Here is a 26,460-nt window from a genome sequence, read left to right as displayed (position 1 = left end):
TTTTGGCCTCTAGCTGAGCCGGCACCTATGGCAACCTACAAAACTGCGCATTTTTAAAAACTAGAGACCTAGGGGAATTCCAAGATGAGGTGACTTGTGGGGTTCTCCCCAGGTTCTGTTACCCAGAATCCTCTGCAAACCTCAAAATCTGGATGAAAAAAACACTTTTTCCTCACATTTCGGTGACAGAGAGTTCTGGAATCTGAGAGAAGCCACAAATTTCTTTCCACCCAGCGTTCCCCCAAGTGTCCCGATAAAAATGGTACTTCACTTGTGTGGGTGGGCCTAGTGCCCGCGACAGGAAAAGCCCCAAAACACAACCTGGACACATCAAATTTTTCCACAGAAAACAGAGGTGTTTTTTGCAAAGTGCCTACCTGTGGATTTTGGCCTCTAGCTCACCAGAACCTAGGGAAACCAACCAAACCTGTGCATTTTTGAAAGCTAGGGACCTAGGGGCAATCTAGATGAGGTGACTTGTGGGGCTCTCACCAGGTTCTGTTTCCCAGAATCCTCTGCAAACCTCATAATTTGGCTAAAAAAACACTTTTTCCTCACATTTCGGTGACAGAGAGTTCTGGAATCTGAGAGGAGCCACAAATTTCCTTCTACCCAGCGTTCCCTTAAGTGTCCCGATAAAAATGGGACCTCTCTTGAGTGGGTAGGCCTAGTGACCGCGACAGGAAATGCCCCAAAACACAAAGTGGACATATCACATTTTCTCAAAGAAAGCAGAGTTGTTTTTTGCAAAGTGTCTACCTGTGGATTTTGGCCTCTAGCTCAGCCGGCACCTAGAGAAACCTACCAGACCTGTGCATTTTTTTAAAATAGAGACGCAGGGGAATCCAAGATGGGGTGACTTCTGGGGCTCTCACCAGGTTATGTTACCCAGAATCCTTTGCAAACCTCAAAATGTGGCTAAAAAAACACTTTTTCCTCTCATTTCGGTGACAGAGAGTTCTGGATTCATAGAGGAGCCACAAATTTCCTTCCACCCAGTGTTCCCCCAAGCGTCCCGATAAAAATGGTACCTCACTTTTGTGGGTAGGCCTAGTGCCCACGACAGGAAATGCCCCAAAACACGAAGCGGACAAATCACTTTTTCTCAAAGAAAGCAGAGTTGTTTTTTGCAAAGTGCCTACCTGTGGATTTTGACCTCTAGCTCAGCCGGCACCTAGAGAAACCTACCAAACCTGTGCATTTTTTTAAACTAGAGACGTAGGGGAATCCAAGATGGGGTGACTTCTGGGGCTCTCACCAGGTTATGTTACCCAGAATCCTTTGCAAACCTCAAAATGTGGCTAAAAAAACACTTTTTCCTCTCATTTCGGTGACAGAGAGTTCTGAATTCTTAGAGGAGCCACAAATTTCCTTCCACCCAGTGTTCACCCAAGCGTCCCGATAAAAATGGTACCTCACTTTTGTGGGTAGGCCTAGTGCCAATGACAGGAAATGCCCCAAAACACAAAGCAGAGATATCACTTTTTCTCAAAGAAAGCAGAGTTGTTTTTTGCAAAGTGCCTACCTGTGGAATTTTGGCCTCTAGCTCAGCCGGCACCTAGAGAAACCTACCAAACCTGTGCATTTTTTAAAGCTAGAGACCTAGGGGAATCCAAGATGAGGTGACTTGTGGGGCTCTCACCAGGTTCTGTTACCCAGAATCCTTTGCAAACCTCAAAATGTGGCTAAAAAAATACTTTTTCCTCACATTTCAGTGACAGAGAGTTCTGGATTCTTAGAGGAGCCACAAATGTCCTTCCACCCAGCGTTCCCTTAAGTCTCCCGATAAAAATGGTACCTCACTTTTGTGGGTTGGCCTAGTGCCCGCGACAGGAAATGCCCCAAAAAACAAAGTGGACATGTCACATTTTCTCAAAGAAAGCAGAGGTGTTTTTTGCAAAGTGCCTACCTATGGATTTAGGCCTCTACCTCAGCCGGCTTCTAGGGAAACCTACCAAGCCTTTGCATTTTTAAAAACTAGATACGTAGGGGAATCCAAGACGGGGTGACTTGTGGGGCTCTCCATAAGTTGTGTTACCCAGAATCCTTTCCAAACCTCAAAATGTGGCTAAAAAAACACTTTTCACTCACATTTTGGTGACAGAGAGTTCTGGAATCTGAGAGGAGCTACAAATTTCTTTCCACCCAGCATTTCCCCAAGCGTCCCGAGAAAAATGGTACCTCTCTTGTGTGGGTAGGCCTAGTGACTGCGACAGGAAATGCCCCAAAACACAAAATGGACATATCACATTTTCTCAAAGAAAGCAGAGTTGTTTTTTGCAAAGTGCCTACCTGTGGATTTTGGCCTCTAGCTCAGCCGGCACCTAGAGAAACCTGCCAAACCTGTGCATTGTTTAAAACTAGAGAAGTAGGGGAATCCAAGATGGGGTGACTTCTGGGGCTCTCACCAGGTTATGTTACCCAGATCCTTTGAAAACCTCAAAATGTGGCTAAAAAACACTTTTTCCTCTCATTTCGGTGACAGAGAGTTCTGGACTCTTAGAGGAGCCACAAATTTCCTTCCACCCAGTGTTCCCCCAAGCGTCCCGATAAAAATGGTACCTCACTTTTGTGGGTAGGCCTAGTGCCCACGACAGGAAATGCCCCAAAACACAAAGCGGACATATCACTTTTTCTCAAAGAAAGCAGAGGAGTTTTTTGCAAAGTGCCTACCTGTAGATTTAGGCCTCCAGCTCAGCCGGCACCTAGGGAAACCTATCAAACCTGTGAATTTTTAAAAACTAGAGACCTAGGGGAATCCAAGACGGGGTGACTTTTGGGGCTCTCACCAGGTTGTGTTACCCAGAATCCGTTGAAACCTCAAAATTTGTTTAAAAAAACACTTTTTCCTCACATTTCGGTGACAGAGGGTTCTGGAATCTGAGAGGTGCCACAAATGTCCTTCCACCCAGCGTTCCCCCAAGCGTTCCGATAAAAATGATACCTCACTTGTGGGGGTAGGCCTAGTGACCGCGACAGGAAATGCCCCAAAACACAACCTGGACACATCAAATTTTTCCACAGAAAACAGAGGTGTTTTTTGCAAAGTGCCTACATGTGGATTTTGGCCTCTAGCTCACCAGAACCTAGGGAAACCAACCAAACCTGTGCATTTTTGAAAGCTAGGGACCTAGGGGAAATCTAGATGAGGTGACTTGTGGAGCTCTCACCAGGTTCTGTTACCCAGAATCCTCTGCAAACCTCATAATTTGGCTAAAAAAACACTTTTTCCTCACATTTCGGTGACAGAGAGTTCTGGAATCTGAGAGGAGCTACAAATTTCCTTCTACCCAGCGTTCCCTTAAGTGTCCCGATAAAAATGGTACCTCTCTTGTGTGGGTAGGCCTAGTGACCGCGACAGGAAATGCCCCAAAACACAAAGTGGACATATCCCATTTTCTCAAAGAAAGCAAAGTTGTTTTTTGCAAAGTGTCTACCAGTGGATTTTGGTCTCTAGCTCAGCCGGCACCTAGAGAAACCTACCAAACCTGAGCATTTTTTAAAACTAGAGATGCAGGGGAATCCAAGATGGGGTGACTTCTGGGGCTCTCACCAGGTTATGTTACCCAGAATCCTTTGCAAACCTTAAAATGTGGCTAAAAAAACACTTTTTCCTCTCATTTCGGTGACAGAGAGTTCTGGATTCATAGAGGAGCCACAAATTGCCTTCCACCCAGTGTTCCTCCAAGCGTCCCGATAAAAATGGTACCTCACTTTTGTGGGTAGGCCTAGTGCCCACGACAGGAAATGCCCCAAAACACAAAGTGGACATATCACTTTTTCTCAAAGAAAGCAGAGGAGTTTTTTGCAAAGTGCCTACCTGTAGATTTAGGCCTTCAGCTCAGCCGGCACCTAGGGAAACCTACCAAACCTGTGCATTTTTAAAAACTAGAGACTTAGGAGACTCCAAGACGGGGTGACTTTTGGGGCTCTCACCAGGTTGTGTTACCCAGAATCCGTTGCAAACCTCAAAATTTGGTTAAAAAAACACTTTTTCCTCTCATTTCGGTGACAGAGAGATCTGGATTCTTAGAGGAGCCACAAATGTCCTTCTACCCAGCGTTCCTCCAAGCGTTCCGATAAAAATGATACCTCACTTGTGTTGGTAAGCTTAGTGACCGCGACAGGAAATGCCCCAAAACACAAAGTGGACATATCACATTTTCTCAAAGAAAGCAGAGGTGTTTTTTTGCAAAGTGCCTACCTGTGGATTTGGGCCTCTAGCTCAGCCAGAACCTAGGGAAAGCAACCAAACCTGTGCATTTTTTAAAGCTAGGGACCTAGGGGAATCCAAGAGGGGGTGACTTGTGGGGCTCTCCATAGGCTGTGTTACCCAGAATCCTTTGCAAACCTCAAAATGTGGCTAAAAATACACTTTTCCCTCCCATTTTGGTGACAGAGAGTTCTGGAATCTGAGAGGAGCCACAAATTTCCTTCCACCCAGCATTTCCCCAAGCGTCCCGATAAAAATGGTACCTCTCGTGTGTGGGTAGGCCTAGTTACTGCGACAGGCAATGCCCCAAAACACAAAGTGGACATATCACATTTTCTCAAAAAAAGCAGAGTTGTTTTTTGCAACGTGCCTACCTGTGGATTTTGGCCTCTAGTTCAGCCGGCACCTAGAGAAACCTATCAAACCTGTGCATTTTTTAAAACTAGAGATGTAGGGAAATCCAAGATGGGTTGACTTCTGGGGCTCTCACCAGGTTATGTTACCCAGAATCCTTTGCAAACCTCAAAATGTGGCTAAAAAAAACACTTTTTCCTCTCATTTCGGTGACAGAGAGTTCTGGATTCTTAGAGGAGCCACAAATTTCCTTCCACCTAGTGTTTCCCCAAGCGTCCCGATAAAAATGGTACCTCACTTTTGTGGGTAGGCCTAGTGCCCAAGACAGGAAATGCCCCAAAACACAAAGCGGACATATCACTTTTTCTCAAAGAAAGCAGAGGAGTTTTTTGCAAAGTGCCTACCTCTGGATTTAGGCCTCCAGCTCAGCCAGAACCTAGGGAAACCTACCAAGCCTTTGCATTTTTAAAAACTAGATACCGAGGGGAATCCAAGAGGGGGTGACTTGTGGGGCTCTCCATAGGCTGTGTTATCCAGAATCCTTTGCAAACCTCAAAATGTGGCTAAAAAAACACTTTTCCCTCACATTTTGGTGACAGAGAGTTCTGGAATCTGAGAGGAGCCACAAATTTCCTTCCACCCACCGTTCCCCCAAGCGTTCCGATAAAAATGATACCTCACTTGTGTGGGTAGGCCTAGTGACCGCGACAGGAAATGCCCCAAAACACAAAGTGGACATATCAAATTTTCTCAAAGAAAGCAGAAGTGTTTTCTGCAAAGTGCCTACCTGTGGATTTTGGCCTCTTGCTCAGCCGGCACCTAGGGAAACCTACCAAACCTGTACATTTTTTAAAACTAGAGACGTAGGGGAATCCAAGATGGGGTCACTTCTGGGGCTCTCACCAGGTTATGTTACCCAGAATCCTTTGCAAACCTCAAAATGTGGCTAAAAAAACACTTTTTCCTCTCATTTCGGTGACAGAGAGTTCTGGATTCTTAGAGGAGCCACAAATGTCCTTCCACCCAGCGTTCCCCCAAGCGTTCCGATAAAAATGATACCTCACTTGTGTGGGTAATCCTAGTGACCGCGACAGGAAATTCCCCAAAACACAAAGTGGACATATCACATTTTCTCAAAGAAAGCAGAGGTGTTTTTTTGCAAAGTGCCTACCTGTGGATTTGGGCCTCTAGCTCAGTCAGAACCTAGGGACACCAACCAAACCTGTGCATTTTTGAAAGATAGGGACCTAGGGGAATCCAAGACGGGGTGACTTGTGGGGCTCTCCACAGGCTGTGTTACCCAGAATCCTTTGCAAACCTCAAAATGTGGCTAAAAAAACACATTTCCCTCACATTTTGGTGACAGAGAGTTCTGGAATCTGAGAGGAGCCACAAATTTCCTTCCACCCAGCATTTCCCCAAGTGTCCCGAGAAAAATGGTACCTCTCTTGTGTGGGTAGGCCTAGTGATCGCGACAGGAAATGCCCCAAAACACAAATTGGACATATCACATTTTCTCAAAGAAATCAGAGTTGTTTTTTGCAAAGTGCCTACCTGTGGATTTTGGCCTCTAGCTCAGCCGGCACCTAGAGAAACCTACCAAACCTGTGCATTTTTTAAAACTAGAGACGGAGGGGAGAACAAGATGGGGTGACTTCTGGGGCTCTCACCTGGTTATGTTACCCAGAATCTTTTGCAAACCTCAAAATGTGGCTAAAAAAACACTTTTTCCTCTCATTTCGGTGACAGAGAGTTCTGGATTCTTAGAGGAGCCACAAATTTCCTTCCACCCAGTGTTCCCCCAAGCGTCCCGATAAAAATGGTACCTCACTTTTGTGGGTAGGCCTAGTGCCCACGACAGGAAATGCCCCAAAACACAAAGCGGACATATCACTTTTTCTCAAAGAAAGCAAAGGAGTTTTTTGCAAAGTACCTACCTGTGGATTTAGGCCTCCAGCTCAGCCAGAACCTAGGGAAACCAACCAAACCTGTGCATTTTTTAAAGCTAGAGACCTAGCCGAATCCAAGAAGGGGTGACTTTTGGGGCTCTCACCAGGTTGTGTTACCCAGAATCCGTTGTAAACCTCAAAATTTGGTTAAAAAACACTTTTTCCTCACATTTCAGTGACAGAGAGTTCTGGAATCTGAGAGGAGCCACAAATGTCCTTCCACCCAGCGTTCCCCCAAGCGTTCCGATAACAATGATACCTCACTTGTGTTGGTAAGCCTAGTGACCGCGACAGGAAATTCCCCAAAACACAAAGTGGACATATCACATTTTCTCAAAGAAAGCAGAGGTGTTTTTTTGCAAAGTGCCTACCTGTGGATTTGGGCCTCTAGCTCAGCCAGAACCTAGGGAAACCAACCAAACCTGTGCATTTTTTAAAGCTAGGGACCTATGGGAATCCAAGACGGGGTGACTTGTGGGGCTCTCCATAGGCTGTGTTACCCAGTATCCTGTGCAAACCTCAAAATGTGGCTAAAAAAACACTTTTCCCTCACATTTTGGTGACAGAGAGTTCTGGAATCTGAGAGGAGCCACAAATTTCCTTCCACCCAGCATTTCCCCAAGTGTCCCGAGAAAAATGGTACCTCTCTTGTGTGGGTAGGCCTAGTGATCGCGACAGGAAATGCCCCAAAACACAAAGTGGACATATCACATTTTCTCAAAGAAAGCAGAGTTGTTTTTTGCAAAGTGCCTACCTGTGGATTTTGGCCTCTACCTCAGCCGGCACCTAGAGAAACCTACCAAACCTGTGCATTTTTTAAAACTAGAGACGTAGCGGAATACAAGATGGGGTGACTTCTGGGGCTCTCACCAGGTTACGTTACCCAGAATCCTTTGCAAACCTCAAAATGTGGCTAAAAAAACACTTTTTCCTCTCATTTCGGTGACAGAGAGTTCTGGATTCTTAGAGGAGCCACAAATTTCCTTCCACCCAGTGTTCCCCCAAGCGTCCCGATAAAAATGGTACCTCACTTTTGTGGGTAGGCCTAGTGCCCACGACAGGAAATGCCCCAAAACACAAAGCGGACATATCATTTTTTCTCAAAGAAAGCAAAGGAGTTTTTTGAAAAGTGCCTGCCTGTGGATTTAGGCCTCCAGCTCAGCCTGAACCTAGGGAAACCAACCAAACCTGTGCATATTTGAAAGCTAGAGACCTATCGGAATCCAAGAAGGGGTGACTTTTGGGGCTCTCACCAGGTTGTGTTACCCAGAATCCGTTGTAAACCTCAAAATTTGGTTAAAAAAAACAATTTTTCCTCACATTTCGGTGACAGAGAGTTCTGGAATCTGAGAGGAGCCACAAATTTCCTTCCACCCAGCGTTCCCTTAAGTGTCCCGATAAAAATGGTACCTCTCTTGTGTGGGTAGGCCTAGTGACCGCGACAGAAAATGCCCCAAAACACAAAGTGGACATATCACATTTTCTCAAAGAAAGCAGAGTTGTTTTTAGCAAAGTGCCTACCTGTGGATTTTGGCCTCTAGCTCAGCCAGAACCTAGGGAAACCAACCAAACATGTGCATTTTTTAAAACTAGAGACGTAGGGGAATCCAAGATGGGGTGACTTCTGGGGCTCTCACCAGGTTATGTTACCCAGAATCTTTGCAAACCTCAAAATGTGGCTAAAAAAACACTTTTTCCTCTCATTTCGGTGACAGAGAGTTCTGGATTCTTAGAGGAGCCACAAATTTCCTTCCACCCAGTGTTCCCCCAAGCGTCCCGATAAAAATGGTACCTAACGTTTGTGGGTAGGCCTAGTGCCCACGACAGGAAATGCCCCAAAACACAAAGCAGACATATCACTTTTTCTCAAAGAAAGCAGAGGAGTTTTTTGCAAAGTGCCTACCTGTGGATTTAGGCCTCCAGCTCAGCCAGAACCTAGGGAAACCAACCAAACCTGTGCATTTTTGAAAGCTAGAGACCTAGCGGAATCCAAGAAGGGGTGACTTTTGGGGCTCTCACCAGGTTGTGTTAGCCAGAATCCGTTGTAAACCTAAAAATTTGGTTAAAAAAAACACTTTTTCCTCACATTTCGGTGACAGAGAGTTCTGGAATCTGAGAGGAGCCACAAATTTCCTTCCACCCAGCGTTCCCTTAAGTGTCCCGATATAAATGGTACCTCTCTTGTGTGGGTAGGCCTAGTGCCCACGACAGGAAATGCCCCAAAACACAAAGCAGACATATCACTTTTTCTCAAAGAAAGCAGAGGAGTTTTTTGCAAAGTGCCTACCTGTAGATTTAGGCCTCCAGCTCAGCCGGCACCTAGGGAAACCTACCAAACCTGTGCATTTTTAAAAACTAGAGACCTAGGGGAATCCAAGACGGGGTGACTTTTGGGGCTCTCACCAGGTTGTGTTACCCAAAATCCGTTGCAAACCTCAAAATTTGGTTAAAAAAACACTTTTTCCTCTCATTTCGGTGACAGAGAGTTCTAGATTCTTAGAGGAGCCACAAATGTCCTTCCACCCAGCGTTCCCCCAAGCGTTCCGATAAAAATGATACCTCACTTGTGTGGGTAAGCCTAGTGACCGCGACAGGAAATTCCCCAAAACACAAAGTGGACATATTACATTTTCTCAAAGAAAGCAGAGGTGTTTTTTTGCAAAGTGCCTACCTGTGGATTTGGGCCTCTAGCTCAGCCAGAACCTAGGGACACCAACCAAACCTTTGCATTTTTTAAAGATAGGGACCTAGGGAATCCAAGACGGGGTGACTTGTGGGGCTCTCCATAGGCTGTGTTACCCAGAATCCTTTGCAAACCTCAAACTGTGGCTAAAAAAACACATTTCCCTCATATTTTGGTGACAGAGAGTTCTGGAATCTGAGAGGAGCCACAAATTTCCTTCCACCCAGCATTTCCCCAAGTGTCCCGAGAAAAATGGTACCTCTCTTGTGTGGGTAGGCCTAGTGCCTACGACAGGAAATGCCCCAAAATACAAAGCGGACATATCACTTTTTCTCAAAGAAAGCAGAGGAGTTTTTTGCAAAGTGCCTACCTGTGGATTTAGGCCTCCAGCTCAGCCAGAACCTAGGGAAACCAACCAAACCTGTGCATTTTTTAAAGCTAGAGACCTAGCCGAATCCAAGAAGGGGTGACTTTTGGGACTCTAACCAGGTTGTGTTACCCAGAATCCGTTGTAAACCTCAAAATTTGGTTAAAAAAAACACTTTTTCCTCACATTTCAGTGACAGAGAGTTCTGGAATCTGAGAGGAGCCACAAATGTCCTTCCACCCAGCGTTCCCCCAAGCGTTCCGATAAAAATGATACCTCACTTGTGTTGGTAAGCCTAGTGACCGCGACAGGAAATTTCCCAAAACACAAAGTGGACATATCACATTTTCTCAAAGAAAGCAGAGGTGTTTTTTTGCAAAGTGCCTACCTGTGGATTTGGGCCTCTAGCTCAGCCAGAACCTAGGGAAACCAACCAAACCTGTGCATTTTTTAAAGCTAGGGACCTATGGGAATCCAAGACGGGGTGACTTGTGGGGCTCTCCATAGGCTGTGTTACCCAGAATCCTGTGCAAACCTCAAAATGTGGCTAAAAAAACACTTTTCCCTCACATTTTGGTGACAGAGAGTTCTGGAATCTGAGAGGAGCCACAAATTTCCTTCCACCCAGCATTTCCCCAAGTGTCCCAAGAAATATGGTACCTCTCTTGTGTGGGTAGGCCTAGTGATCGCGACAGGAAATGCCCCAAAACACAAAGTGGACATATCACATTTTCTTAAAGAAAGCCGAGTTGTTTTTTGCAAAGTGCCTACCTGTGGATTTTGGCCTCTACCTCAGCCGGCACCTAGAGAAACCTACCAAACCTGTGCATTTTTTTAAACTAGAGACGTAGCGGAATACAAGATGGGGTGACTTCTGGGGCTCTCACCAGGTTATGTTACCCAGAATCCTTTGCAAACCTCAAAATGTGGCTAAAAAAACACTTTTTCCTCTCATTTCGGTGACAGAGAGTTCTGGATTCTTAGAGGAGCCACAAATTTCCTTCCACCCAGTGTTCCCCCAAGCGTCCCGATAAAAATGGTACCTCACTTTTGTGGGTAGGCCTAGTGCCCACGACAGGAAATGCCCCAAAACACAAAGCGGACATATCACTTTTTCTCAAAGAAAGCAAAGGAGTTTTTTGAAAAGTGCCTGCCTGTGGATTTAGGCCTCCAGCTCAGCCTGAACCTAGGGAAACCAACCAAACCTGTGCATATTTGAAAGCTAGAGACCTATCGGAATCCAAGAAGGGGTGACTTTTGGGGCTCTCACCAGGTTGTGTTACCCAGAATCCGTTGTAAACCTCAAAATTTGGTTAAAAAAAACACTTTTTCCTCACATTTCGGTGACAGAGAGTTCTGGAATCTGAGAGGAGCCACAAATTTCCTTCCACCCAGCGTTCCCTTAAGTGTCCCGATAAAAATGGTACCTCTCTTGTGTGGGTAGGCCTAGTGACCGCGACAGAAAATGCCCCAAAACACAAAGTGGACATATCACATTTTCTCAAAGAAAGCAGAGTTGTTTTTAGCAAAGTGCCTACCTGTGGATTTTGGCCTCTAGCTCAGCCGGCACCTAGAGAAACCCATCAAACCTGTGCATTTTTTAAAACTAGAGACTTAGGAGAATACAAGATAGGGTGACTTCTGGGGTTCTCACCAGGTTATGTTACCTAGAATCCTTTGCAAACCTCAAAATGTGGCTAAAAAAACACTTTTTCCTCTCATTTCGGTGACAGAGAGTTCTGGATTCTTAGAGGAGCCATAAATTTCCTTCCACCCAGTGTTCCGCCAAGCGTCCCGATAAAAATGGTACCTCACTTTTGTGGGTAGGCCTAGTGCCCACGACAGGAAATGCCCCAAAACACAAAGCGGACATATCACTTTTTCTCAAAGAAAGTAGAGGAGTTTTTTGCAAAGTGCCTACCTGTGGATTTAGGCCTCCAGCTCAGCCAGAACCTAGGGAAACCAACCAAACCTTTGCATTTTTTAAACCTAGAGACCTTGCGGAATCCAAGAAGGGGTGACTTTTGGGGCTCTCACCAGGTTGTGTTACCAAGAATCCGTTGTAAACCTAAAAATTTGGTTAAAAAAAACACTTTTTCCTCACATTTCAGTGACAGAGAGTTCTGGAATCTGAGAGGAGCCACAAATTTCCTTCCACCCAGCGTTCCCTTAAGTGTCCCGAGATAAATGGTACCTCTCTTGTGTGGGTAAGCCTAGTGACCACGACAGGAAATTCGCCAAAACACAAAGTGGACATATCACATTTTCTCAAAGAAAGCAGTGGAGTTTATTGCAAAGTGCCTACCTCTGGATTTAGGCCTCCAGCTCAGCCAGAACCTAGGGAAACCAACCAAACCTGTGCATTTTTGAAAGCTAGAGACCTAGCGGAACCCAAGAAGGGGTGACTTTTGGGGCTCTCACCAGGTTGTGTTACCCAGAATCCGTTGCAAACCTCAAAATGTGGCTAAAAAAACACTTTTCCCTCACATTTTGGTGACAGAGAGTTCTGGAATCTGAGAGGAGCCACAAATTTCCTTCCACCCAGCATTTCCCCAAGGGTCCCGAGAAAAATTGTACCTCTCTTGTGTGGGTAGGCCTAGTGATCGCGACAGGAAATGCCCCAAAACACAAAGTGGACATATCACATTTTCTCAAAGAAAGCAGAGTTGTTTTTTGCAAAGTGCCTACCTTTGGATTTTGGCCTCTAGCTCAGCCGGCACCTAGAGAAACCTACCAAACCTGTGCATTTTTTAAAACTAGAGACGTAGGGGAATACAAGATGGGGTGACTTCTGGGGCTCTCACCTGGTTATGTTACCCAGAATCCTTTGCAAACCTCAAAATGTGGCTAAAAAAACACTTTTTCCTCTCATTTCGGTGACAGAGAGTTCTGGATTCTTAGAGGAGCCACATATTTCCTTCCACCCAGTGTTCCCCAAGCGTCCCGATAAAAATGGTACCTCACTTTTGTGGGTAGGCCTAGTGCCCACGACAGGAAATGCCCCAAAACAAAGCGGACATATCACTTTTTCTTAAAGAAAGCAAAGGAGTTTTTTTGCAAAGTGCCTGCCTGTGGATTTAGGCCTCCAGCTCAGCCAGAACCTAGGGAAACCAACCAAACCTGTGCATATTTGAAAGCTAGAGACCTAGCGGAATCCAAGAAGGGGTGACTTTTGGGGCACTCACCAGGTTGTGTTACCCAGAATCCGTTGTAAACCTAAAAATGTGGTTAAAAAAAACACTTTTTCCTCACATTTCGGTGACAGAGAGTTCTGGAATCTGAGAGGAGCCACAAATTTCCTTCCACCCAGCGTTCCCTTAAGTGTCCCGATATAAATGGTACCTCTCTTGTGTGGGTAGGCCTAGTGACCGCTACAGGAAATGCCCCAAAACACAAAGTGGACATATCACATTTTCTCAAAGAAAGCAGATTTGTTTTTTGCAAAGTGCCTACCTGTGGATTTTGGCCTCTAGCTCAGCCGGCACCTAGAGAAACCTACCAAACCTTTGCATTTTTTAAAACTTGAGACGTAGGGGAATCCAAGATGGGGTGACTTCTGGGGCTCTCACCAGGTTATGTTACCCAGAATCCTTTACAAACCTCAAAATGTGGCTAAAAAAATACTTTTTCCTCTCATTTCGGTGACAGAGAGTTCTGGATTCTTAAAGGAGCCACAAATTTCCTTCCACCCAGTGTTCCCCCAAGCGTCCCGATAAAAATGGTACCTCACTTTTGTGGGTAGGCCTAGTGCCCACGACAGGAAATGCCCCAAAACACAAAGGAGACATATCACTTTTTCTCAAAGAAAGCAGAGAAGTTTTTTGCAAAGTGCCTACCTGTAGATTTAGGCCTCCAGCTCAGCCGGCACCTAGGGAAACCTACCAAACCTGTGCATTTTTAAAAACTAGAGACCTAGGGGAATCCAAGACGGGGTGACTTTTGGGGCTCTCACCAGGTTGTGTTACCCAGAATCCGTTGCAAACATAAAAATTGGTTAAAAAAACACCTTTTCCTCTCATTTCGGTGACAGAGAGTTCTGGATTCTTAGAGGAGCCACAAATGTCCTTCCACCCAGCGTTCCCCCAAGCGTTCCGATAAAAATGATACCTCACTTGTGTGGGTAAGCCTAGTGACCGCGACAGGAAATTCCCCAAAACACAAAGTGGACATATCACATTTTCTCAAAGAAAGCAGAGGTGTTTTTTTGCAAAGTGCCTACCTGTGGATTTGGGCCTCTAGCTCAGCCAGAACCTAGGGACACCAACCAAACCTGTGCATTTTTTAAAGATAGGGACCTAGGGGAATCCAAGACGGGGTGACTTGTGGGGCTCTCCATAGGCTGTGTTACCCAGAATCCTTTGCAAACCTCAAAATGTGGCTAAAAAAACACATTTCCCTCACATTTTGGTGACAGAGAGTTCTGGAATCTGAGAGGAGCCACAAATTTCCTTCCACCCAGCATTTCCCCAAGTGTCCCGAGAAAAATGGTACCTCTCTTGTGTGGGTAGGCCTAGTGATCGCGACAGGAAATGCCCCAAATCACAAAGTGGACATATCGCATTTTCTCAAAGAAAGCAGAGTTGTTTTTTGCAAAGTGCCTACCTGTGGATTTTGGCCTCTAGCTCAGCCGGCACCTAGAGAAACCTACCAAACCTGTGCATTTTTTTAAACTAGAGACGTAGGGCAATACAAGATGGGGTGACTTCTGGGGCTCTCACCTGGTTATGTTACCCAGAATCTCTTGCAAACCTCAAAATGTGGCTAAAAAAACACTTTTTCCTCTCATTTCGGTGACAGAGAGTTCTGGATTTTTAGAGGAGCCACAAATTTCCTTCCACCCAGTGTTCCCCCAAGCGTCCGGATAAAAATGGTACCTCACTTTTGTGGGTAGGCCTAGTGCCCACGACAGGAAATGCCCCAAAACACAAAGCGGACATATCACTTTTTCTCAAAGAAAGCAAAGGAGTTTTTTGTAAAGTGCCTACCTGTGGATTTAGGCCTCCAGCTCAGCCAGAACCTAGGGAAACCAACCAAACCTGTGCATTTTTTAAAGCTAGAGACCTAGGGGAATCCAAGACGGGGTAACTTTTGGGGCTCTCACCAGGTTGTGTTACCCAGAATCCGTTGTAAACCTCAAAATTTGGTTAAAAAAACACGTTTTCCTCACATTTCAGTGACAGAGAGTTCTGGAATCTGAGAGGAGCCATAAATGTCCTTCCACCCAGCATTCCCCCAAGCGTTCCGATAAAAATGGTACCTCACTTCTGTGGGTAAGCCTAGTGACCGCGACAGGAAATTCGCCAAAACACAAAGTGGACATATCACATTTTCTCCAAGAAAACAGAGGTATTTTTTTGCAAAGTGCCTACCTGTGGATTTGGGCCTCTAGCTCAGCCAGAACCTAGGGAAAGCAACCAAACCTGTGCATTTTTTAAAGCTAGGGACCTAGGGGAATCCAAGACGGGGTGACTTGTGGGGCTCTCCATAGGCTGTGTTACCCAGAATCCTTTGCAAACCTCAAAATGTAGCTAAAAAAACACTTTTCCCTCACATTTTGGTGACAGAGAGTTCTGGAATCTGAGAGGAGCCACAAATTTCCTTCCACCCAGCATTTCCCCAAGCGTCCCGATAAAAATGGTACCTCTCGTGTGTGGGTAGGCCTAGTGACTGCGACAGGAAATGCCCCAAAACACAAAGTGGACATATCACATTTTCTCAAAGAAAGCAGAGTTGTTTTTTGCAAAGTGCCTACCTGAGGATTTTGGCCTCTAGCTCAGCCGGCACCTAGAGAAACCTACCAAACCTGTGCATTTTTTAAAACTAGAGACGTAGGGGAATCCAAGATGGGGTGACTGCTGGGGCTCTCACCAGGTTGTGTTACCCAGAATCCGTTGCAAACCTCAAAATGTGGCTAAAAAAACACTTTTCCCTCACATTTCGGTGACAGAGAGTTCTGGATTCTTAGAGGAGCCACAAATTTCCTTCCACCCAGTGTTCCCCCAAGCGTCCCAATAAAAATGGTACCTCACTTTTGTGGGTAGACCTAGTGCCCAAGACAGGAAATGCCCCAAAACACAAAGCGGACATATCCCTTTTTCTCAAAGAAAGCAGAGGAGTTTATTGCAAAGTGCCTACCTCTGGATTTAGGCCTCCAGCTCAGCCAGAACCTAGGGAAACCAACCAAACCTGTGCATTTTTGAAAGCTAGAGACCTAGCGGAACCCAAGAAGGGGTGACTTTTGGGGCTCTCACCAGGTTGTGTTACCCAGAATCCGTTGCAAACCACAAAATGTGGCTAAAAAAACACTTTTCCCTCACATTTTGGAGACAGAGAGTTCTGGAATCTGAGAGGAGCCACAAATTTCCTTCCACCCAGCATTTCCCCAAGTGTCCCGAGAAAAATTGTACCTCTCTTGTGTGGGTAGGCCTAGTGATCGCGACAGGAAATGCCCCAAAACACAAAGTGGACATATCACATTTTCTCAAAGAAAGCAGAGTTGTTTTTTGCAAAGTGCCTACCTGTGGATTTTGGCCTCTAGCTCAGCCGGCACCTAGAGAAACCTACCAAACCTGTGCATTTTTTAAAACTAGAGACGTAGGGGAATACAAGATGGGGTGACTTTTGGGGCTCTCACCTGGTTATGTTACCCAGAATCCTTTGCAAACCTCAAAATGTGGCTAAAAAAACACTTTTTCCTCTCATTTCGGTGACAGAGTGCTGGATTCTTAGAGGAGCCACATATTTCCTTCCACCCAGTGTTCCCCCAAGCGTCCCGATAAAAATGGTACCTCACTTTTGTGGGTAGGCCTAGTGCCCAAGACAGGAAATGCCCCAAAAGAAAGCGGAGATATCACTTTTTCTCAAAGAAAGCAAAGGAGTTTTTTGCAAAGTGCCTGCCTGTGGATTTAGGTCTCCAGCTCAGCCAGAACCTAGGGAAACCAACCAAACCTGAGCATATTTGAAAGCTAGAGACCTAGCGGAATCCAAGAAGGGGTGACTTTTGGGGCTCTCACCAGGTTGTGTTACCCAGAATCCGTTGTAAACCTAAAAATGTGGTTAAAAAAAAAAAAAATTCTCACATTTCGGTGACAGAGAGTTCTGGAATCTGAGAGGAGCCACAAATTTCCTTCCACCCAGCGTTCCCTTAAGTGTCCCGATATAAATGGTACCTCTCTTGTGTGGGTAGGCCTAGTGACCGCGACAGGAAATGCCCCAAAACACAAAGTGGACATATCACATTTTCTCAAAGAAAGCAGATTTGTTTTTTGCAAAGTGCCTACCTGTGGATTTTGGCCTCTAGCTCAGCCGGCACCTAGAGAAACCTACCAAACCTTTGCATTTTTTAAAACTAGAGACGTAGGGGAATCCAAGATGGGGTGACTTCTGGGGCTCTCACCAGGTTATGTTACCCAGAATCCTTTGCAAACCTCAAAATGTGGCTAAAAAAATACTTTTTCCTCTCATTTCGGTGACAGAGAGTTCTGGATTCTTAAAGGAGCCACAAATTTCCTTCCACCCAGTGTTCCCCCAAGCGTCCCGATAAAAATGGTACCTCACTTTTGTGGGTAGGCCTAGTGCCCATGACAGGAAATGCCCCAAAACACAAAGCAGACATATCACTTTTTCTCAAAGAAAGCAGAGGAGTTTTTTGCAAAGTGCCTACCTGTAGATTTAGGCCTCCAGCTCAGCCGGCACCTAGGGAAACCTACCAAACCTGTGCATTTTTAAAAACTAGAGACCTAGGCGAATCCAAGACGGGGTGACTTTTGGGGCTCTCACCAGGTTGTGTTACCCAGAATCCGTTGCAAATCTCAAAATTTGGTTAAAAAAACACTTTTTCCTCTCATTTCGGTGACAGAGAGTTCTGGATTCTTAGAGGAGCCACAAATGTCCTTCCACCCAGCGTTCCCCCAAGCGTTCCGAAAAAAATGATACCTCACTTGTGTGGGTAAGCCTAGTGACCGCGACAGGAAATTCCCCAAAACACAAAGTGGACATATCACATTTTCTCAAAGAAAGCAGAGGTGTTTTTTTGCAAAGTGCCTACCTGTGGATTTGGGCCTCTAGCTCAGCCAGAACCTAGGGATTCCAACCAAACCTGTGCATTTTTTAAAGATAGGGACCTAGGGGAATCCAAGACGGGGTGACTTGTGGGGCTCTCCGTAGGCTGTGTTACCCAGAATCCTTTGCAAACCTCAAAATGTGGCTAAAAAAACACATTTCCCTCACATTTTGGTGACAGAGAGTTCTGGAATCTGAGAGGAGCCACAAATTTCCTTCCACCCAGCATTTCCCCAAGTGTCCCGAAAAAAATGGTACCGCTCTTGTGTGGGTAGGCCTAGTGATCGCGACAGGAAATGCCCCAAAACACAAAGTGGACATATCACATTTTCTCAAAGAAAGCAGAGTTGTTTTTTGCAAAGTGCCTACCTGTGGATTTAGGCCTCTAGCTCAGCCGGCACCTAGAGAAACCTACCAAACATGTGCATTTTTTAAAACTAGAGACGTAGGGGAATACAAGATGGGGTGACTTCTGGGGCTCTCACCTGGTTATGTTACCCAGAATCTCTTGCAAACCTCAAAATGTGCCTAAAAAAACACTTTTCCCTCTCATTTCGGTGACAGAGAGTTCTGGATTCTTAGAGGAGCCACAAATTTCCTTCCACCCAGTGTTCCCCCAAGCGTCCCGATAAAAATGGTACCTCACTTTTGTGGGTAGCCTAGTGCCCACGACAGGAAATGCCCCAAAACACAAAGCGGACATATCACTTTTTCTCAAAGAAAGCAAAGGAGTTTTTTGCAAAGTGCCTACCTGTGGATTTAGGCCTCCAGCTCAGCCAGAACCTAGGGAAACCAACCAAACCTGTGCATTTTTTAAAGCTAGAGACCTAGCCGAATCCAAAAAGGGGTGACTTTTGGGGCTCTCACCAGGTTGTGTTACCCAGAATCCGTTGTAAACCTCAAAATTTGGTTAAAAAAAAAATTTTTCCTCACATTTCAGTGACAGAGAGTTCTGGAATCTGAGAGGAGCCACAAATTTCCTTCCACCCAGCGTTCCCTTAAGTGTCCCGATAAAAATGGTACCTCTCTTGTGTGGGTAGGCCTAGTGACTGCGACAGGAAATGCCCCAAAACACAAAGTGGACATATCACATTTTCTCAAAGAAAGCAGAGGTGTTTTTTTGCAAAGTGCCTACCTGTGGATTTGGGCCTCTAGCTCAGCCAGAACCTAGGGATACCAACCAAACCTGTGCATTTTTTAAAGATAGGGACCTAGGGGAATCCAAGACGGGGTGACTTGTGGGGCTCTCCGTAGGCTGTGTTACCCAGAATCCTTTGCAAACCTCAAAATGTGGCTAAAAAAACACATTTCCCTCACATTTTGGTGACAGAGAGTTCTGGAATCTGAGAGGAGCCACAAATTTCCTTCCACCCAGCATTTCCCCAAGTGTCCCGAAAAAAATGGTACCGCTCTTGTGTGGGTAGGCCTAGTGATCGCGACAGGAAATGCCCCAAAACACAAAGTGGACATATCACATTTTCTCAAAGAAAGCAGAGTTGTTTTTTGCAAAGTGCCTACCTGTGGATTTAGGCCTCTAGCTCAGCCGGCACCTAGAGAAACCTACCAAACATGTGCATTTTTTAAAACTAGAGACGTAGGGGAATACAAGATGGGGTGACTTCTGGGGCTCTCACCTGGTTATGTTACCCAGAATCTCTTGCAAACCTCAAAATGTGGCTAAAAAAACACTTTTCCCTCTCATTTCGGTGACAGAGAGTTCTGGATTCTTAGAGGAGCCACAAATTTCCTTCCACCCAGTGTTCCCCCAAGCGTCCCGATAAAAATGGTACCTCACTTTTGTGGGTAGCCTAGTGCCCACGACAGGAAATGCCCCAAAACACAAAGCGGACATATCACTTTTTCTCAAAGAAAGCAAAGGAGTTTTTTGCAAAGTGCCTACCTGTGGATTTAGGCCTCCAGCTCAGCCAGAACCTAGGGAAACCAACCAAACCTGTGCATTTTTTAAAGCTAGAGACCTAGCCGAATCCAAAAAGGGGTGACTTTTGGGGCTCTCACCAGGTTGTGTTACCCAGAATCCGTTGTAAACCTCAAAATTTGGTTAAAAAAAACAATTTTTCCTCACATTTCAGTGACAGAGAGTTCTGGAATCTGAGAGGAGCCACAAATTTCCTTCCACCCAGCGTTCCCTTAAGTGTCCCGATAAAAATGGTACCTCTCTTGTGTGGGTAGGCCTAGTGACTGCGACAGGAAATGCCCCAAAACACAAAGTGGACATATCACATTTTCTCAAAGAAAGCAGATTAATTTTTTGCAAAGTGCCTACCTGTGGATTTTGGCCTCTAGCTCAGCCGGCACCTAGAGAAACCTACCAAACCTGTGCATTTTTTAAAACTAGAGATGTAGGGGAATCCAAGATGGGGTGACTTCGGGGGCTCTCACCAGGTTATGTTACCCAGAATCCTTTGCAAACCTCAAAATGTGGCTAAAAAAACACTTTTTCCTCTCATTTCGGTGACAGAGAGTTCTGGATTCTTAGAGGAGCCACAAATTTCCTTCCACCCAGTGTTCCCCCAAGCGTCCCGATAAAAATGGTACCTCACTTTTGAAGATAGGCCTAGTGCCCACGACAGGATATGCCCCAAAACACAAAGCAGACATATCACTTTTTCTCAAAGAAAGCAGAGGAGTTTTTTGCAAAGTGCCTACCTGTGGATTTAGGCCTCCAGCTCAGCCAGAACCTAGGGAAACCAACCAAACCTTTGCATTTTTTAAAGCTAGAGACCTAGCGGAATCCAAGAAGGGGTGACTTTTGGGGCTCTCACCAGGTTGTTTTACCCAGAATCCATTGTAAACCTAACATTTTTTTTAAAAAAAACACTTTTTCCTCACATTTCGGAGACAGAGAGTTCTGGAATCTGAGAGGAGCCACAAATTTCCTTCCACCCAGCGTTCCCTTAAGTGTCCCGATAAAAATGATACCTCACTTCTGTGGGTAAGCCTAGTGACCGCGACAGGAAATTCACCAAAACACAAAGTGGACATATCACATTTTCTCCAAGAAAACAGAGGTGTTTTTTTGCAAAGTGCCTACCTGTGGATTTGGGCCTCTAGCTCAGCCAGAACCTAGGGAAAGCAACCAAACCTGTGCATTTTTTAAAGCTAGGGAGCTAGGGGAATCCAAGACGGGGTGACTTGTGGGGCTCTCCATAGGCTGTGTTACCCAGAATCCTTTGCAAACCTCAAAATGTAGCTAAAAAAACACTTTTCCCTCACATTTTGGTGACAGAGAGTTCTGGAATCTGAGAGGAGCCACAAATTTCCTTCCACCCAGCATTTCCCCAAGCGTCCCGATAAAAATGGTACCTCTCGTGTGTGGGTAGGCCTAGTGACTGCGACAGGAAATGCCCCAAAACACAAAGTGGACATATCACATTTTCTCAAAGAAAGCAGAGTTGTTTTTTGCAAAGTGCCTACCTGAGGATTTTGGCCTCTAGCTCAGCCGGCACCTAGAGAAACCTACCAAACCTGTGCATTTTTTAAAACTAGAGACGTAGGGGAATCCAAGATGGGGTGACTGCTGGGGCTCTCACCAGGTTGTGTTACCCAGAATCCGTTGCAAACCTCAAAATGTGGCTAAAAAAACACTTTTCCCTCACATTTCGGTGACAGAGAGTTCTGGATTCTTAGAGGAGCCACAAATTTCCTTCCACCCAGTGTTCCCCCAAGCGTCCCAATAAAAATGGTACCTCACTTTTGTGGGTAGACCTAGTGCCCAAGACAGGAAATGCCCCAAAACACAAAGCGGACATATCACTTTTTCTCAAAGAAAGCAGAGGAGTTTATTGCAAAGTGCCTACCTCTGGATTTAGGCCTCCAGCTCAGCCAGAACCTAGGGAAACCAACCAAACCTGTGCATTTTTGAAAGCTAGAGACCTAGCGGAACCCAAGAAGGGGTGACTTTTGGGGCTCTCACCAGGTTGTGTTACCCAGAATCCGTTGCAAACCTCAAAATGTGGCTAAAAAAACACTTTTCCCTCACATTTTGGTGACAGAGAGTTCTGGAATCTGAGAGGAGCCACAAATTTCCTTCCACCCAGCATTTCCCCAAGTGTCCCGAGAAAAATTGTACCTCTCTTGTGTGGGTAGGCCTAGTGATCGCGACAGGAAATGCCCCAAAACACAAAGTGGACATATCACATTTTCTCAAAGAAAGCAGAGTTGTTTTTTGCAAAGTGCCTACCTGTGGATTTTGGCCTCTAGCTCAGCCGGCACCTAGAGAAACCTACCAAACCTGTGCATTTTTTAAAACTAGAGACGTAGGGGAATACAAGATGGGGTGACTTCTGGGGCTCTCACCTGGTTATGTTACCCAGAATCCTTTGCAAACCTCAAAATGTGGCTAAAAAAACACTTTTTCCTCTCATTTCGGTGACAGAGAGTTCTGGATTCTTAGAGGAGCCACATATTTCCTTCCACCCAGTGTTCCCCCAAGCGTCCCGATAAAAATGGTACCTCACTTTTGTGGGTAGGCCTAGTGCCCAAGACAGGAAATGCCCCAAAACAAAGCGGACATATCACTTTTTCTCAAAGAAAGCAAAGGAGTTTTTTGCAAAGTGCCTGCCTGTGGATTTAGGTCTCCAGCTCAGCCAGAACCTAGGGAAACCAACCAAACCTGAGCATATTTGAAAGCTAGAGACCTAGCGGAATCCAAGAAGGGGTGACTTTTGGGGCTCTCACCAGGTTGTGTTACCCAGAATCCGTTGTAAACCTAAAAATGTGGTTAAAAAAAAACAATTTTTTCTCACATTTCGGTGACAGAGAGTTCTGGAATCTGAGAGGAGCCACAAATTTCCTTCCACCCAGCGTTCCCTTAAGTGTCCCGATATAAATGGTACCTCTCTTGTGTGTGTAGGCCTAGTGACCTCGACAGGAAATGCCCCAAAACACAAAGTGGACATATCACATTTTCTCAAAGAAAGCAGATTTGTTTTTTGCAAAGTGCCTACCTGTGGATTTTGGCCTCTAGCTCAGCCGGCACCTAGAGAAACCTACCAAACCTTTGCATTTTTTAAAACTAGAGACGTAGGGGAATCCAAGATGGGGTGACTTCTGGGGCTCTCACCAGGTTATGTTACCCAGAATCCTTTGCAAACCTCAAAATGTGGCTAAAAAAATACTTTTTCCTCTCATTTCGGTGACAGAGAGTTCTGGATTCTTAAAGGAGCCACAAATTTCCTTCCACCCAGTGTTCCCCCAAGCGTCCCGATAAAAATGGTACCTCACTTTTGTGGGTAGGCCTAGTGCCCATGACAGGAAATGCCCCAAAACACAAAGCAGACATATCACTTTTTCTCAAAGAAAGCAGAGGAGTTTTTTGCAAAGTGCCTACCTGTAGATTTAGGCCTCCAGCTCAGCCGGCACCTAGGGAAACCTACCAAACCTGTGCATTTTTAAAAACTAGAGACCTAGGGGAATCCAAGACGGGGTGACTTTTGGGGCTCTCACCAGGTTGTGTTACCCAAAATCCGTTGCAAATCTCAAAATTTGGATAAAAAAACACTTTTTCCTCTCATTTCGGTGACAGAGAGTTCTGGATTCTTAGAGGAGCCACAAATGTCCTTCCACCCAGCGTTCCCCCAAGCGTTCCGAAAAAAATGATACCTCACTTGTGTGGGTAAGCCTAGTGACCGCGACAGGAAATTCCCCAAAACACAAAGTGGACATATCACATTTTCTCAAAGAAAGCAGAGGTGTTTTTTTGCAAAGTGCCTACCTGTGGATTTGGGCCTCTAGCTCAGCCAGAACCTAGGGATACCAACCAAACCTGTGCATTTTTTAAAGATAGGGACCTAGGGGAATCCAAGACGGGGTGACTTGTGGGGCTCTCCATAGGCTGTGTTACCCAGAATCCTTTGCAAACCTCAAAATGTGGCTAAAAAAACACATTTCCCTCACATTTTGGTGACAGAGAGTTCTGGAATCTGAGAGGAGCCACAAATTTCCTTCCACCCAGCATTTCCCCAAGTGTCCCGAAAAAAATGGTACCGCTCTTGTGTGGGTAGGCCTAGTGATCGCGACAGGAAATGCCCCAAAACACAAAGTTGACATATCACATTTTCTCAAAGAAAGCAGAGTTGTTTTTTGCAAAGTGCCTACCTGTGGATTTAGGCCTCTAGCTCAGCCGGCACCTAGAGAAACCTACCAAACATGTGCATTTTTTAAAACTAGAGACGTAGGGGAATACAAGATGGGGTGACTTCTGGGGCTCTCACCTGGTTATGTTACCCAGAATCTCTTGCAAACCTCAAAATGTGGCTAAAAAAACACTTTTCCCTCTCATTTCGGTGACAGAGAGTTCTGGATTCTTAGAGGAGCCACAAATTTCCTTCCACCCAGTGTTCCCCCAAGCGTCCCGATAAAAATGGTACCTCACTTTTGTGGGTAGCCTAGTGCCCACGACAGGAAATGCCCCAAAACACAAAGCGGACATATCACTTTTTCTCAAAGAAAGCAAAGGAGTTTTTTGCAAAGTGCCTACCTGTGGATTTAGGCCTCCAGCTCAGCCAGAACCTAGGGAAACCAACCAAACCTGTGCATTTTTTAAAGCTAGAGACCTAGCCGAATCCAAAAAGGGGTGACTTTTGGGGCTCTCACCAGGTTGTGTTACCCAGAATCCGTTGTAAACCTCAAAATTTGGTTAAAAAAAACAATTTTTCCTCACATTTCAGTGACAGAGAGTTCTGGAATCTGAGAGGAGCCACAAATTTCCTTCCACCCAGCGTTCCCTTAAGTGTCCCGATAAAAATGGTACCTCTCTTGTGTGGGTAGGCCTAGTGACTGCGACAGGAAATGCCCCAAAACACAAAGTGGACATATCACATTTTCTCAAAGAAAGCAGATTAATTTTTTGCAAAGTGCCTACCTGTGGATTTTGGCCTCTAGCTCAGCCGGCACCTAGAGAAACCTACCAAACCTTTGCATTTTTTAAAACTAGAGATGTAGGGGAATCCAAGATGGGGTGACTTCGGGGGCTCTCACCAGGTTATGTTACCCAGAATCCTTTGCAAACCTCAAAATGTGGCTAAAAAAACACTTTTTCCTCTCATTTCGGTGACAGAGAGTTCTGGATTCTTAGAGGAGCCACAAATTTCCTTCCACCCAGTGTTCCCCCAAGCGTCCCGATAAAAATGGTACCTCACTTTTGAAGATAGGCCTAGTGCCCACGACAGGATATGCCCCAAAACACAAAGCAGACATATCACTTTTTCTCAAAGAAAGCAGAGGAGTTTTTTGCAAAGTGCCTACCTGTGGATTTAGGCCTCCAGCTCAGCCAGAACCTAGGGAAACCAACCAAACCTTTGCATTTTTGAAAGCTAGAGACCTAGCGGAATCCAAGAAGGGGTGACTTTTGGGGCTCTCACCAGGTTGTTTTACCCAGAATCCATTGTAAACCTAAAAATTTGGTTAAAAAAAACACTTTTTCCTCACATTTCGGAGACAGAGAGTTCTGGAATCTGAGAGGAGCCACAAATTTCCTTCCACCCAGCGTTCCCTTAAGTGTCCCGATATAAATGGTACCTCTCTTGTGTGGGTAGGCCTAGTGACCGCGACAGGAAATGCCCCAAAACACAAAGTGGACATATCACATTTTCTCAAAGAAAGCAGAGTTGTTTTTTGCTAAGTGCCTACCTGTGGATTTTGGCCTCTAGCTCAGCCGGCACCCAGAGAAACCTACCAAACCTGTGCATTTTTTAAAACTAGAGACGTAGGGGAATCCAACATGGGGTGACTTCTGGGGCTCTCACCAGGTTATGTTACCCGGAATCCTTTGCAAACCTCAAAATGTGGCTAAAAAAATACTTTTTCCTCTCATTTCGGTGACAGAGAGATCTGGATTCTTAGAGGAGCCATAAATTTCCTTCCACCCAGTGTTCCCCCAAGCGTCCCGATAAAAATGGTACCTCACTTTTGTGGGTAGGCCTACTGCCCATGACAGGAAATGCCCCAAAACACAAAGCAGAGATATCACTTTTTCTCAAAGAAAGCAGAGGAGTTTTTTGCAAAGTGCCTACCTGTAGATTTAGGCCTCTAGCTCAGCCAGCACCTAGAGAAACCTACCAAACCTGTGCATTTTTAAAAACTAGAGACCTAGGGGAATCCAAGACGGGTAACTTTTGGGGCTCTCACCAGGTTGTGTTACCCAGAATCCGTTGCAAACCTCAAAATTTGGTTAAAAAAACACTTTTTCCTCACATTTCAGTGACAGAGAGTTCTGGAATCTGAGAGGAGCCACAAATGTCCTTCCACCCAGCGTTCCCCCAAGCGTTCCGATAAAAATGATACCTCACTTGTGTGGGTAAGCCTAGTGACCGCGACAGGAAATTCCCCAAAACACAAAGTGGACATATCAAATTTTCTCAAAGAAAGCAGAGGTGTTTTTTTGCAAAGTGCCTACCTGTGGATTTGGGCCTCTAGCTCAGCCAGAACCTAGGGAAACCAACCAAACCTGTGCATTTTTTAAAGCTAGGGACCTAGGGGAATCTAAGACTTGGTGACTTGTGAGGCTCTCCATAGGCTGTGTTACCCAGAATCCTTTGCAAACCTCAAAATGTGGTTAAAAAAACACTTTTCCCTCACATTTTGGTGACAGAGAGTTCTGGAATCTGAGAGGAGCCACAAATTTCCTTCCACCCAGCATTTCCCCAAGTGTCCCGAGAAAAATGGTACCTCTCTTGTGTGGGTAGGCCTAGTGATCGCGACAGGAAATGCCCCAAAACACAAAGTGGACATATCACATTTTCTCAAAGAAAGCAGAGTTGTTTTTTGCAAAGTGCCTACCTGTGGATTTTGGCCTCTATCTCAGCCGGCACCT

This window comes from Pleurodeles waltl, chromosome 8, assembly GCF_031143425.1.
Source record: "Pleurodeles waltl isolate 20211129_DDA chromosome 8, aPleWal1.hap1.20221129, whole genome shotgun sequence".
In the NCBI taxonomy this organism is placed as follows: Eukaryota; Metazoa; Chordata; class Amphibia; order Caudata; family Salamandridae; genus Pleurodeles; species Pleurodeles waltl.
This window is presented reverse-complemented; position numbering follows the sequence as displayed.